This window comes from Malania oleifera, chromosome 3, assembly GCF_029873635.1.
Source record: "Malania oleifera isolate guangnan ecotype guangnan chromosome 3, ASM2987363v1, whole genome shotgun sequence".
In the NCBI taxonomy this organism is placed as follows: domain Eukaryota; kingdom Viridiplantae; phylum Streptophyta; class Magnoliopsida; order Santalales; family Ximeniaceae; genus Malania; species Malania oleifera.
In genome coordinates this window covers 10354316-10368838 of record NC_080419.1, presented here as the reverse complement: position 1 = coordinate 10368838, position 14523 = coordinate 10354316, and the positions used below count along the sequence as shown (strand labels likewise).

General features: G+C 37.0%; 1 protein-coding gene across 12 annotated transcripts in view; it reads left to right on the top strand.

Moving 5' to 3' along the window:
* The first annotated feature begins 255 nt into the window (after window positions 1-255).
* The window catches only part of LOC131152438 (protein RDM1), a 38938-nt gene continuing 24670 nt past the window's right edge, over window positions 256-14523 (top strand). For 2 of the 12 annotated variants that reach the window (XM_058104323.1, XM_058104321.1), the window contains exons 1-2: window positions 290-505; window positions 913-1056. The gene's annotated coding sequence lies outside the window, so the exon portion shown is untranslated. Of the gene's footprint in view, window positions 506-679; window positions 825-912; window positions 1057-14523 lie in introns of all 12 variants that reach the window. The other 10 variants (XM_058104327.1, XM_058104324.1, XM_058104330.1 and 7 more) reach the window with 9 other exon arrangements.

The following is a 14523-nucleotide window of genomic DNA, read 5'->3' as shown; positions in this document are numbered from 1 at the left end:
AAGAAAAGTAAGGATAAATCTTTCAGTTTCATGCTGTGAGATTTGCTAAACCAGTGTCACACGTCGCCAGACGAAACGCTGAGCCTTTAAATCTAGCAACATGAAATTGTGAGATTTACTCTGATACCGTGCCACGTGTCAATTCCTCACTCGCTGGGCATTTAGATCTCACAGTTTGGTGCTCCGAGATAACGTGAGCATCATTTTGGAAATTTTTTTTTCAATAAGAGTATTATTTAATATCTTATTTATTTTAATAATAAAATGGTAAAAAACTCCATCCCCTCCATCAGAAACGGACTTGGTGTGAGCAATCTGTCCGCCGGAAACTGACTCGAAGGCCAGAGACGCTCAGAGTTGTTGACTGTGCTGGTACTCCCTCTTCTCGCAGAGTTGTTTGCTTGTTGGCTGCTGAATTGCTTTGTTTTGGGTGTTTGGATGAATGATCACGCAGATCCCCGGGAACTGGAAGAAAATCGAGGCCGCTGATCTTCATCTTTGCTCGGTAATCTTCGCTTTCATCTTTCCTTCTGGGTTAATCTATGGGTGGGTTTGCTAGTTTTATTTAATGGGTCTTGAAGGAGGTAGAACATGCCCCGTATCTTCTGCTAATCAAAGGGTATCTTTGTTCTTTTGATGCGATTTCTTCTTATTTTTAAATTCAAAGTGTATTGTGTAGGAAATTGAATTTTGTGCTAGGAAAATTAAGAACCGAAAATAAGGATGGAGGAGAAGAAAAATTGGAAGTGTATTTCGTTTTTCACCTTCTATAGGGGTTGCATGTTTGGGAATCGGGATGGAATATCTTCGATTTTATAGAACGGGTAACTTTAGTGGTTGCGATTCTTGTGATTAAAATGGAAAGTGTGGAATTCCTCTGAAATGTAACTCTAGGTGCTTGTGAATTTGTAGAGTGAGTACATTTCCTCTGATAATATGAAATTACTTGGAGCGTAGAAATTCACGAAGCAGGAGGCCTCGCCCAACCTTTATACCTCTCTGTTTCTTTCCCTTTCTTTCCGACCCAGGCACCTCAGCATTTCCCCTCTCTTGCAGGTATGCTGTCCCTTCTTCTTCCCCTTTTCGTACCTTCTTTGTGTCAGCCGTTGCCCTTTCTTCTCCTCTCTTCTTCTCCTTTGATTGATTTATTTTGTGTAGTGTTCTGTGATTTATTTGACAGTATGTCATACTAAGTTTTTTGAAATAATTTTGTGTTTTGTCAGATTTTATGTTTGATCATTTTGAGATAGAATTGTGAAATGTATCATGACAGGATTTCCAAACTGGGATTGTCATAAATGTGTTTTGAAATGTATCATGACAGGATTTTGTCGAGTTTTGTACATTGGACAGATGCCGCATTAATTAAACTAGAGATTTTTCTTGCTGGTATAACTGTAATTTTGTCTGAGAAATGATTACCAGCCTACCATTGCGCATTTTACAGGGATTCGTTAACTCTATTTTCACATATTTTCCTTTTTAGACATTATGTGCACCTCCAAGTACAGACGAGGAAAACCAAACATAATGCATAGAGGAAATGCTCATATTTTCTTTCTGAACATGATAATTGATTCTTAGTCTTATATTTCCATACACTATCAATTCTAAGCATTCAATGGTTTTCCAATTGTGCCACTGTCTGTATTGAAAGGTTGGGAAAAAGAAGTTAGAAGGGAGGATTACTGTAATGCCCCGAACTCGCCATGTAAGGCCCGGAGTGTTATGAGACCATCCTCATGTCTCTGATACCATTCATGCAGTAGAACTATTTAAACAACCTTAAATAAAATACCAGAGTGCTATATATAATTTACATATACAAACCCATAAAAAGATATAACCATATTCTATATTACATGACTAGGACAAAACATTAAACACAGTCTATACACATATCTGTTCTTTTATTTACTCACAAAACTACCTTGCCCTGGAGCTTTCTAAGTTCGATCACTTGGAGGACCTAAAAAGATTAAATATTCGCCGGGGTGAAACACCTCTCAGTAAGAAAGAAATAAGTTACAACAGTGTGTGGCTGAAGTGTTCAATGTATAGTTACAAAATATACATACAATTGTATTTCACTATCAATAGCAGCTGAGAAAATGCATCTTTAATCACATCATTGTCGACTTCTCTGTCATCCAATCATATACACACTAACATAATTATTTTTACTGATAATTCCCGAGAATCGGGAAGTTTACCCGCCCATACAAGTAGTTTCCCTCTACTCTAGTGCTAATACTAGGGCACTCACCTTTCTCAGTAAGCCCTATGGTTATGTATCCAGGTAAAGTCTCTGAGAATAGGGAAGGTCACCTGCCTATACAATTGGCTTCCCTCTGCTCTAGTACTCACAGATAATTATTAGAACACTCGCCTTCCTCAGCAAGCCCTCGGGTGGAGAGTTCGACTTCACCACAAATACTTATGTAATTAAAGTTACACACACGCGACCAACATTAATCATTTCACAAAGTTCCACATGTACACACATATCACAATCAATCCACACAGGATTTACACATTCCACATTCTCACCCACACAGGGTCCATATCCACACAGAATACAATGTCCACATAGGACTGGTCCACATAAAACTATCAACCACACAGGTTATTACATAATCTTCTTAACCACATAGATTACAACACATGCTTCTCAATCACACCCACACACACCACCCTGTTCATGGTAAATAGGTAAAATAAATTCCTCATACCACTGCCAATGTTTTACCCCCTAATATAAATGCACATATAATGACCTCCTCATACCACTGCCAACATTATATGACGGTTATATCAGGTACGATATAACGACCTCCTTATACTACTTCCAACGCTATATCGCAATTTACATGAACCATAAAACAATACACATCCAGTACAGGTAAACACATCAATGCATTCTCATTCACATATTTTAATCATCCAAACAACATCACAACCAAACAGAATTTGCAACCCAAACAGTATCTATCAGTGAACATCAGTCAAAATCAAGTAGCCCACAACCATTTAATTATCATAGTTGTTTTCATGCCACCGATTTTTCCCAATATAGTATATAATCAGAAACAATATTTTCAATACCTGCACTGTTTAAAAAATTATACCTAAATATATAGAATTTTATACCCAAAATTTAGCCGGCTTAAAATTAATAAAAAGCTGTCATAAAGTATTTCCCCTTACCTGCTCCTCAAGTTCCTGCCTAAACCGAACGGAAACATGACCCTCTAATCCAAAAATCCCAACTTCCTCAAATCTTAGAAAAACACTCATTTAATACTTCCTAGGTTCCATATATTTCAAAATAATAATAAAATCCTAAAATATCTCACTTACCCTGATTTTGAGATAGTGCCCCAAAACCTCAAATCAACGATTTGCTCCGACAGCTTTGTAGAGAACAATCTTACAAACCTTGTGGTGATTCCGGATCGTCAAACCGGGTTGAATCCAAGCCGGATTCGAAGAGAGAAGGCAGAGGGGCCGTTTTTAGAGAGAGAGTGAAAACCTCAAAATTTTCTCGCTGAAAATGAAAGCAAACTCTATTTATAGGCAGGGATTCATCGACAAGACACGTGGATTCGTCGACGATCCCATGAAAAACACTCGTCAACGAGGCTGTGAGTTCGTCGACGAGTTTCAGAATATCTCAAACTCTCTCGGTAACTCCTCGTCGACGAGCCAAGGAAGAATGCTCGTCGACGAGACCAATTGGTTTGTCGATGAGTTCTCGCTGACCTTTCTTTAAAGAATCCTTTTTCTTCTCTTCTCTCTTTCCTTTCCTTTCCTTTTATTATTTTTATTAATTAAATTTTCCGGGTCGTTTACAATTACTGGTTTGTCCAGTGAATGAATTAATTAGAGTCTAGTTTTATCTCACTATTAAATTGTAATAAGTGCTGCATGTATACAATAATGTTCAAAATAGCTTTTGATTTTCTTTACGCTGCGCTTGGGAGCATGAATTTTAGGCCTTGGATTTGGATTTAGGTGGATTTGGATAAAATTCAAAACAATTTTGTATGACATCTTATCTAAATCCAAATAAATCCAAATTCAAGGCCTCTCCCAAGCATAGAATTAGTCAATTTGTTGAACATTAAACTTGAAGTTTTTTTGGACTTGAATGAATAATTTGCCTAGTCATGCATTGATGTAGGGGAGGAAGTTGGCCATTGGAATTGGAGGTTGATCCTAAAGAGTAAGGTCAAGGGTTTGTTGGGTCCTTAATTCTTAACCCAAATGTGTTACGTTTGATTAATTGGTGAGGCTTATGTATGTGCGTGTAAATATGTATCTTAGGGGTTATTTTGCCGTTTTCTTGTTTTCTATCTTTCCTATAAATGATAGTGTTGTTGTGCTGTACAAACAAGTTTTTTTATTTTGAATAATGGAGTGCACTTTCTCCCAATACATTCTTCTCTCCCCTATGGCCCTATGTTATTCTTTCCTCCTCCTTTCTTCTTCCTCCCTCTCGATATCATTTTACATCATTTTGTATCAGAGCCCTAATTCATTCTCTCTCTATATCACTTCTGAATCATCCATCTTCCTTTCCTCTTCCTCATTCTTTCATTTTAATGTCCAATTATTCCTAAACTATAATGAGTTCTCTCACCTCTCCTATTTCCATCATGTACACAACAAAATCTCCATCTTTGGTCCTGTCTGTTCATCACTCTCTTTCTTCTTCCCCTTTGGCTTCAATCATCAAGAATCCTTACATTGCCAGTAACAGAACTATAAAATAAAGGTGTCTGAAATGATCATCACAGGCATCCTCTTTTTCATCCTTTATCTCAAGCCACCACTACCAAAAATTTCCAGCACCATCAAATATCAGAGGTCACTGACTGTTTAGAACCTAAAGTGCCATCGCTGTTTCCTGATCGAAGCTCTGAAGGTTGTTATTCTTGCTCCACCATTGAGTTACCTATTCATCACTGGAGGTCATTCACATGCACTAGATAAGTTCTAAACCTTGTGTCGTTTGTGGTACAGGTTGTGCTTTCCTCCTCATGCAATGTACTTTGCTTTTTAGTAATTATTTTCCAAAGGAGCAGAAGGAAAGAATGTTCCAATGGAATATCAATTTTTGAAAATATTTTGTGTTTGAAGATCAACTTGTCCAAGAGCGGGTGGCTGGTATCAAATTGCATGGTAGAGAATTAGAGAGTTTAAAAAACCCTAATGGGTTGTGTCTCCTTAGATTGCCCACTTCCTTATCTTGGCCTCCCTCTAAGGCAATTCTAACTCTGTGGCTTTTTGTGGCCCTAGGAGGGTTGGTAGGAGGCTGGAGGGGTGGAAGAGGGCGCATTTGTTGTTTGCATTGGAAACTACTCATGTGGACTTGATGTACATGGGTGAGCACCAACTTGACCCAAAATCTTAAGCTATTAGGTCTTGGGCCCATCCATGTATATAAGCACCCATCCTCCACTTGATTTGTCATTGCGGGACAATTTTTACGAGTGAAATTCCAATAATCTCCTAAATCTTTATATCTTCCTTTGAGTGGGAATTGTCTCCCTTTAGAGGTCAACTCAATTCTCTTGCTTGCCTTACCACCATACTTTACGTGCCTCAGATTGTGATTCCATGGCTTCAAACCAATGCTACCTCCTACATTTTGATCCCATTTCGATCCATGTCCTTCAATTCTTAGCATGTTAGGAGAATTTGCTCCTACACCTTGAATTTACAATTTCTTTTTTGGTTTGCCTAGAGTCAACCACTTATTAACATTGGGAGTCTTCACCCATATATGTATAGAGAACACCAACTTAACCCAAAAGTTTAAGCTATTAGGACTTGGGCTCATACGTGTATTTGATCCATCAATCCTCCACTTAATTTTCTGATGTGGGACAATTTGCACAAGCAAAATTTTGACATTTGTCTCTTTGAAATTGTGATATGCTCATTGGTGCCTCCCTCTCCAAAATTTTTTTTTACTTCCATTCTATTTTTATAGGGCCATGAATGTAACTGAACTCTTAAGAGGATAATCCATGACTCTTTGTGGTCAGGGTTTGGGGAGAATAAAGAGAGATCATCTTGTTAGTTGGGAGGTTGTTAGAAGACCCAAATTTGGGGGAGTTGGGGCTTGGCAATGTGGTTTCCAAAAGCATCTCTTTACTTGGTAAACAGTTGTGAAGGTTCCCTTAGAGGTTAATTCCATGTGGCACAAGGTGATAAAATGCAAATATGGGCTTCATTGAAATGGGTGGGACACTAGAGGAAACTGCATTCTTTCTCATGCAAGCCCCTGAAGTTTGATCCCTAAGTGGCATGTCTGTTCTTTCCTCTTCCTTGTTTCAAAGAGGGTAATGCCAATACAGTTTGGATCTAGGAGGATGTTTTGGTGGGTGAGATTTCCTTGGACTTCTTTGTGCTTCATTGTTAAAACTTTCCAGTATTTGCAATGCATTTATCAACTCCTTTTCTTGATTACCATTTTTTAAGGAATCTCAATGAGAGAGGGGTCAATGAGCTTACCGCCTTGCTTACTGTATTGGATCATTTTGCTCCTTAGGATAAGAGGGTTTGTGAGGGCGATTGCGATTCTTTAGGTCTCTTTCTTCAAAATATTTTTTCCTTTACCTATAAAAAAACCTCTTCTCCCAATTCCTTCATTTGGAGCCACATCATTTGGAAGGCGAAGGTTCCTATTTAAGATTTGGACCTTTGTTTGGACTGTGACTCAATGGAATCAATACCATGATTTGTTATGTACAAGGAGGTCCTACTCGTCTCTCGATCTTGATTTGTGCTTAATGTGCCAAGTACAATGAAACGAACTTGCACCTTTTCCTTTATTGTCAAGTGGCAACCCATCTTTGTAATGCTTTCTTATCTTGTTTCGGTGAAGCTTAGGTGGCCCTCAAAACATGGGAGATCTCTTGCTTGTGAGATAGTGGGATTTTGGCTTAGGTAGGTCAGGCTGCGTTTTATGGCACAGCTCAGCCTTTGCTATCTGTTGCCCTTTTGGATAGAGAGGAATGCGAGAACCCTCAAGACTTGCACAACCCACCTCCTAGTATGGCATAGAGTTGTCTTCTCGGCATCTTTCTTGGCCCATTGTTTGGATTTTTTTGGGGTTTTTTTTCTGTCCTACTTTCAAAGGGATTGGAAGGTAGATCTTTGTAATTTCTTTGGTTGTTGCTTTTTGCTTTTTGGAGGACATCTTGTCCTCCTATTATTGTACCTTGTTTCATCCCTTAATGATTTTTTTTTCCCTATCCGAAAAATGAAAATCCAGTACTCTTGCTTTCATTCAACATTTTCCCTCATTTGTATCTCAATCGACCTGATTTGTCTCATATATCCTGGGCCATGCCCATTTGCCTAGTCCCTAGCATGTTCCACACATTTGGAAGAAAAAAAAAAAAACCCAGCTGCAGTAAAAAAAATGAAAAATATCCAGCAATATAGTGATCAATGTTGAGTTGTCTGCAAAGGTTGAACTTTTAATTAGTAGGGTGAGAACCTTGAGAATTCTTTGTAAACATTAATAGTACTTTGAATAGCCTGACAGAAGTTGCAGCCTTGGCCAAGCAATTGATTGAATCTCCTACTGAAGAAGAAAAAGTCGTGTAACAATTGTAGTTTCCTAAACTTCTGAAATGTTTGAAATGCACTGATCATTTACATTGGGGAAATTAATTTTGAAATTTCAAAATTTAATTTAGAATTCGATGATTGTGTTTATTCTTTGGTGAATGATTTTTGGTGGTGTTACATGAATGAAGCTTGAAACTTTTATTTGGTGAAATCCAAATTGAGGGGAATTTCTCGATTTTGTAGGATAAGTGGATTACAAATAGGAGGTTGCTTGGAGGAGAAGATATGGAGGGATAAGGACTTGGTATGAGATGAAATGAGCCATGCAGAAACAATTGTGCCCCCAGTTACAAGTACATGTCCATCTAGAGCTCTTCCATTTGAGGCAAGAGAACATAACTGCCGTCACGCACACTAGTAGATTCCATTTTGGGCTACCCAGTTAGATATGGGATGGAAATCATATATTATGATTGTTTTGTGCAAGAAAGGGTTGAAGCTATTGATTGCATCCTACCTTGCCATTTGTTGTTTCATTATAGTTGGTGAATGGTTTCTATTCAGATTGAGGATGATATACAGTATAATCCTCCTAGAGCTGCATCGAACTCTTCAATTTGAGAAAATTACTAGTGGAGTTGTGTGAAAGAAGTTTGTTGAGTAGTTAGGTAAGTATGTTCTAACTACTGCATTATGGAATATTTGAGCTCTTAAGGTCATCTTCTAAGGTCCAAGGGTGATATGTTTTGTCTAAGTCGGCGTATTACACTCATTCAGGCTTTCCTTGCCAGTATTCCTCTTTATATCTTGTCTATCTTTAGAATATCTGTGAGGATAGACAGTAGTATTGAGAAGATCATGTGAGACTTTCTTTGGTTTAGGGTGGGGGAGAATAAAGATCATTCGTTTAGTTGGGAGGTTTTCTGCAAGTCTATGAAGGAGGTGGGTTTAGGTCTTAGTAAGTTGGTGTCTAAGAACACTGCTTTAATGGGCAAATGGTTGTGGCAATTTCCCTTAGAGAAGTTGTCCCTTTGGCACATAGTTATTTAGAGTAAATTTAGCCTGCAGGACAATGGGTGGGGTGCTATTTTGGGTTTGAGATGTTCTTGTGAGTTTCCTTGGAAGGGCATTTCACAGTTATATCCTCGTTTTATTCCTTATTCAAATTTTATTGTGAGAAATGGGTATTCTGTTCATTTTGGGAAGACATTTGGGTTGGGAATTCTTCGCTTTTTTCATCTTTTCCTTGTTTGTTTAGATTGTCCTCTTTGCACAATGAATCAATTTCTTCCTTCTTTATTTCTAATGGATCTGGTCTTTGTTGGGATTTCTATTTTCCTAGGGTTTTTAATGATAGGGAGGTTCTGGATCTTGCCTTCTTCTTAATTTTGTGGGATGGTAGGCTCCTTTCCCAAAGGAGAGGATCATTTTTTGGATTCTTGATTCATCTGAGAAGTATTCTGATAAATATTCTTTTGAGCATTTAACCAATAAATACTTGTCTCTCCTGCTTCATTGGAAGGCTAAAATCCCCTCTAAGGTTAAGGCTTTTATTTGGTTTGTTAATTAATAGAGTTAACACTAACAATTTGTTGCAGAGTAGGAGGCTTTTTATGGCTTTATCTCCGATGTTTATTCTCTTTGTTTTCAACATTCAGACTCTGCTTCTTACCTTTTCCTCATTGCTCCTTTTCTTGGAGGGTGTGGAACAATCTTTTTGGTTTATTTGTAGAAATGTGTGTGTTTGGAGTCGGTAGAAGATTTGTTCGCTATCCATTTTTCAGGTTTTTGGAAGTTGTAAGGATGCTTTGGCCTTGTGCAGGTGTGCAATTGTTACAGTTATTGGGGATTTGGTTGGAACGGAATACTCATATTTTTTCGGGGAAAAGATGTCTTCTGTTATGCTTTGGGATAGGATTTAGTATTTAGCCTCCTTGTAGTTTTTTGCATCTGGGTGTTTCAAAGGGTTTCATTTTCTGATTCACAGCGTGATTGGTTGGCTGAGCTGTTTTGATTTATTTTCTTTTAATGAGGATTTCTTATGCTCCTTCTTGTACTTTTTCTTCTTAATAAAATCTTCTTTTTTGAGAAAAAAAATTTACATTTTAGGGTGTGTTTGATAAAATATATGAATGTTAAAATGCAGCTGAAATAGAAAAATATTTTGAAGTTACTAATCAGGCATGTAGATGTAAGTGTAAATTAATAAAATATTTAATTAGATTCTTTGTAGATAATTATAGAAATACATTAATGAGAGAAAGAGAGAAGTATAAGACTGGTCTACCCGAAGCTAATACACCAAGTCATCTAGTAAGACATATCCATGGAATCAAAAAGGGGAGAGAAGAAAGAAAGTCCTAGTGTGCCAACATCTAACAAAATCTGTGCAAATGTTAGGTAATTTATTCACAAGTATAGCACATGATAACTCTATACTAGTATACTCCTAGATGCTAAAGGCAGCAAAGATATATGTCAAAGGCTTCCCACTTCCCAGTGAGAAGTAAAAGGTTTTGAGTGGTGATGAAAATGGCAACTTGTAAGACCAGTTCTAGACTTATAGAGGGAATTCAGCTCATGGGATCCTTAAGGGCCTGTTTGGATTAAGGATTTTGGTTGGGAAAAGAAAAGGAAAGAAAAATGAGAAGGAAACTTATTTTTCACTATATTTTCTCTCTATATCAAATACTATTAAAAACAAAAAATTGTTTTAAAATGAATAAAATTAAGAAAAATCAAATGTAAATGATTCGCAAAATCATATTTTTATTCATTGATTTGATATATTTTTTGTTTTATTTCTTACTTTCCTTGATAATCAAACATGAAAAAATGGATTCCTTCATATTTTACTTTCCTTTCTCTTAAGGTTTTCTAAGTTCCAAACAGAGCCTAAGAGTCCTGACAATCCTGCATGGGAGTGTGAGACATGGTTTGTCCAACCTTTGACATTGCAGGAACTTACACTATGTTTGGCACGCAGGAATGGAATGGAATGCTCATTCCAACATTTTATTTCCATTCCCATGTTTGCTTATATTTTTAAAAGTGGGAATACCCATTCCCTTGGAATGCTCATTCCCACTAAAACTGAGAATAATGATTCTATTACAAGATGGGAGGAATGCTGATTCTAACCTAAATAGGAATCGCCCCGACTCCCTCCCCGACCTCATCTTCTCTCATCCCTGACTCTCCTTGATACTCCTCTCACTCACTCTCTCTCCCTTTTCCTCGATTGTGCACTTCAGTCGTTGATCCAGACGTTGAATGAGAGTTCTAGGGTTAGGGCTTGCAGAATGAATTGTGTGCTCTGATTGACGGAGCTTCGATTTGGAAGGTATTGGAAAAATCTTTCTCTATTTTGTTCTTTGTCTGCTGATTTAGTAAAATTGTCTTGTCGAGTTTCTTTCCATTTCTGAGGGTATTGATTTGGTTCATCAGAGGTGCTTATTACAGCTGCAGATTCACGAATTCAGGTCATTGAGGGTATTGATCTGGTTCATCGCAGGTGCTTATTACATCTGCAGATTCATGAATTCGGGTCATTGAGGGTATTGATCTGGTTCACAAATTCAAAGGTTATGCTGAAATATTATTATTGTTTTGTCCGTATATTATGAAAACTGTTGGATGAGATATACTTCACAATGATTGTGTTTGTTATGTTGGATTGGCCATCCATAAAAGAGGAGATTGAAAAAGGATTTGCCTTCAAAATGAAGAGCATTTACCCTTCGCAACTAGTCTCTGCATTATTAAAAACCAGGTTGCTGTGATTTACGTGCTGTTCAGATTTGGAGAACTTTTATCACTTGTCAAAATTTTTAAGATTCAGGCTTGATCAGTGAAGGTGTGATTGGTCCCCTTTCATCCCCTTCTTGCCAACAGTCATTCTCTACCCTGTCTGTCACCACCAATTGAATCTGCATTTATGAGTTATGCATATTGTTATGACTACACAAAGTTCAGTCATAATCAGTTGAGTTATGCATATTGTTATGTATTTTAAATTATAATCAGTTGTTCCAATGACAGAACTTGGTGCAGCCTACTTAAAAAAAGGTATTTGGTCCATGCTTGCTGTCCCTATTACAGTACCACTGACCTACTAAGATAAACAAGGATAAACAATTTGTTGGAAGGATATTTGTGCTTGTCCAGCAATTTCCTGTTAAAGAACGTAACTTGTGCCTTTTCAAGTTGAATAGGAGCGATTGAAAGACGAGCACTGCAGCAGCTGCTGCAATGGCATGACTCCTGGAGCTAATAGAGTTCTTACCTAATTAATTTCCAGTTTCTGACTACTACCTGCTGATGTGGTAGTTGGTTCCAGGCTTCCGGCATAAATCAGTGCCAAATGTCTTTATCCATTTCCCTAAAAAACTTGCTTTCTAATCTTCTTATTTTAACTATGAAATCACATCCTCTAGAATCAGATTGCATATTGTTATGGCTAGAGTATTGCTGTCCTGCATTTGAGATAGGTCTGCACTATAATGTGGTCCTGCTATCTCAAAACATTTGAGAGGGGCCTGCCACAGTAGCACTCTGGGAAAGATGTACCAAAGGATTAAAATCTACAAAAGTCTATGTATTCTGTTGAAATTTTCTTCTTTTGATTTTTTCCATTCTTAGTACAAGTTTGCATGTATTATTTGTTTTGTTCTTGTACTGCTTTTTAATAGGGTGTTGTGGGTTCTGGTATATAAATCCTTCCTCTGTTGTTTGTGTTGGAAATAACATGTACTGGATGTTGGGACTATTCTCCAATCAAAGGATTAATTTTGTGGCACCATTTCCTATTAGAAATATGTATGTCTTTTTAATGTAGGACCATCATGCAGATTTTTTAAAGGCCTCTATGCTGCTTTTGTGTTTTGTCTTCATGTTATGTTTGGATTATTCGTACTTATGTGTTTTAGATACTGTGGGCTATTAATACTTTGGTACTTGTACGTTTGAGACAATTGTTATCTGGGATGGGCATTTTGACCATTTTGCTGTGCAGTATTTATAATACTTAATGAAAGTTTCTTAAACTTTGATCATCAATGATTAAAATTAAGAATCTACCTATGTACTGGGTAGGTCATCATCTTATCATCCAATGTGAGTTACATTATGACTTAATTTCATTATATCTATATATATCAATATATATTATTTCTTGATCACCCAGAAGAATATATTCCCTTTTTTTTTTGCTTTATGAGACCGATTCTTTGATTGCATCCCTATATTTTCTATTAGTTTGAAAAAGTATATTTTGGTCTGGTTCAGTGTAACTGTTTAAATTGCTGGTCACTTAATGCTTGCACTCTTTTTTTTCCCTCCTATTGGAAAACAAATTTCATATTACATAAATTTTTCTAATGGATTTATATTTAGTAATTGTGCCAAATTGGATGATCTTAGCATATGAGTCCCCTCTTTGTGCTGAAACATGGTGGAGTTATTTCAGCATTGACATAGTGATGATTTTGTTCATTTTGAAGAAAGAACTTGGATAGGAGATGTAGCCTTTTTCTAATGCCAGGCTTTTGGAGCCTTCGAAGCAAAAGCAAAAGGAGAATGCAAGCCCTGTAGGCCATCCTAGTTCCTTTTTTTTTTTTTTTTTATTTATAAATTTGTAGGAAATAGTGTAAGTCGTGTGTGAAAAGAAAATTTGTGCAAGTGGCTAGGTCTTTGGTTCAACATATCTGGTTTACATATATCTGCAGCTTCATGCACATTTCGTGCAAATAAGCCAATCTACTAGTTATGTAATTGTTTGATTGTAAAGGAGTGTAATTTTATTGTGAAGCATTTATCTTAAAACATCATGCAGTTAAGCGATATGGAATAATAATATCCATGCATGTAAATTTGTCATGCAGGTAAATTAATTACAACAACAACATAGCCATGCCTTAAGTCCCTCTAGGTGAGGTCAGTTATATAAATCCTTTTTTGCCAATTTATACGTCATGAACCATTTCTTTTGACCAATTTAGGGCTCTTAAATCCTTATTCACTATCTCATTCAAGTTATTTTAGGTCTATCCCTATTCCTTCTACTACCCCCCACAGTAACTAACTCGCTCTTGCTCAATGGCGCACTATGTGGCCTACGTTGCAAGTGCCCAAACCATTTGAGTCGTCCTTCCCTTATCTTATCTTCTATAGGAGCTACACCTAACTTATCGCGAATATGTTTATTACTTAATTTATCTTTTAGTGTTATACCACTCATCCGTCTTAACATTCTCATCTCGGCAACTTTTACATTTTGGATATTCTGTATTTTCACTGCTCAACATTCTGATCCATATAGCATTAGCTGGTCTTATAGCCGTCCTATAAAACTTCCCTTTTAATTTTAAAGGTATTCTACAATCCATATAGCAAAGCACACTTGAAACACTTCTCCATTTTATTTATTTACTTATTTTTATTTATTTATGATATCAGGAAAAGAGATGGATGAGTATTCCATTTCATTATTAATTACTTATACCAAACATGAGAATGGAATGGAGAATGGGAATGCCCATTCCATTCTAGTGTGATTCTATGTTTGTCACCAAACAGTGGAATGTGAATGGTCATTCCATTCCACTCCCCATTCCATTCCATTCTCCAATCCATTCCATTCTTATCCCATTCCATTCCTGCATGCCAACATTGCATTAAAACATTCCTGGCAATGTGATATTCCCATATCTGTTATTCCTCACCCGTCCCTATGCAATCTTTTACATTCCAACGGGAATCATCAGATAAAACTGATTCCTGTATGTTTGCCCTTGGAACAAAAATGCTCATTAGAATTCAAAATAAAATCTGAGCCGATTTTGATTCTGGTGATCTGCAATGTCGTTGCTTCTTCATTTGCTTCTTCTCCTACCATACTGTTTTTATTTTTGCTCTTGTTTTTTTGCACTTCACTTT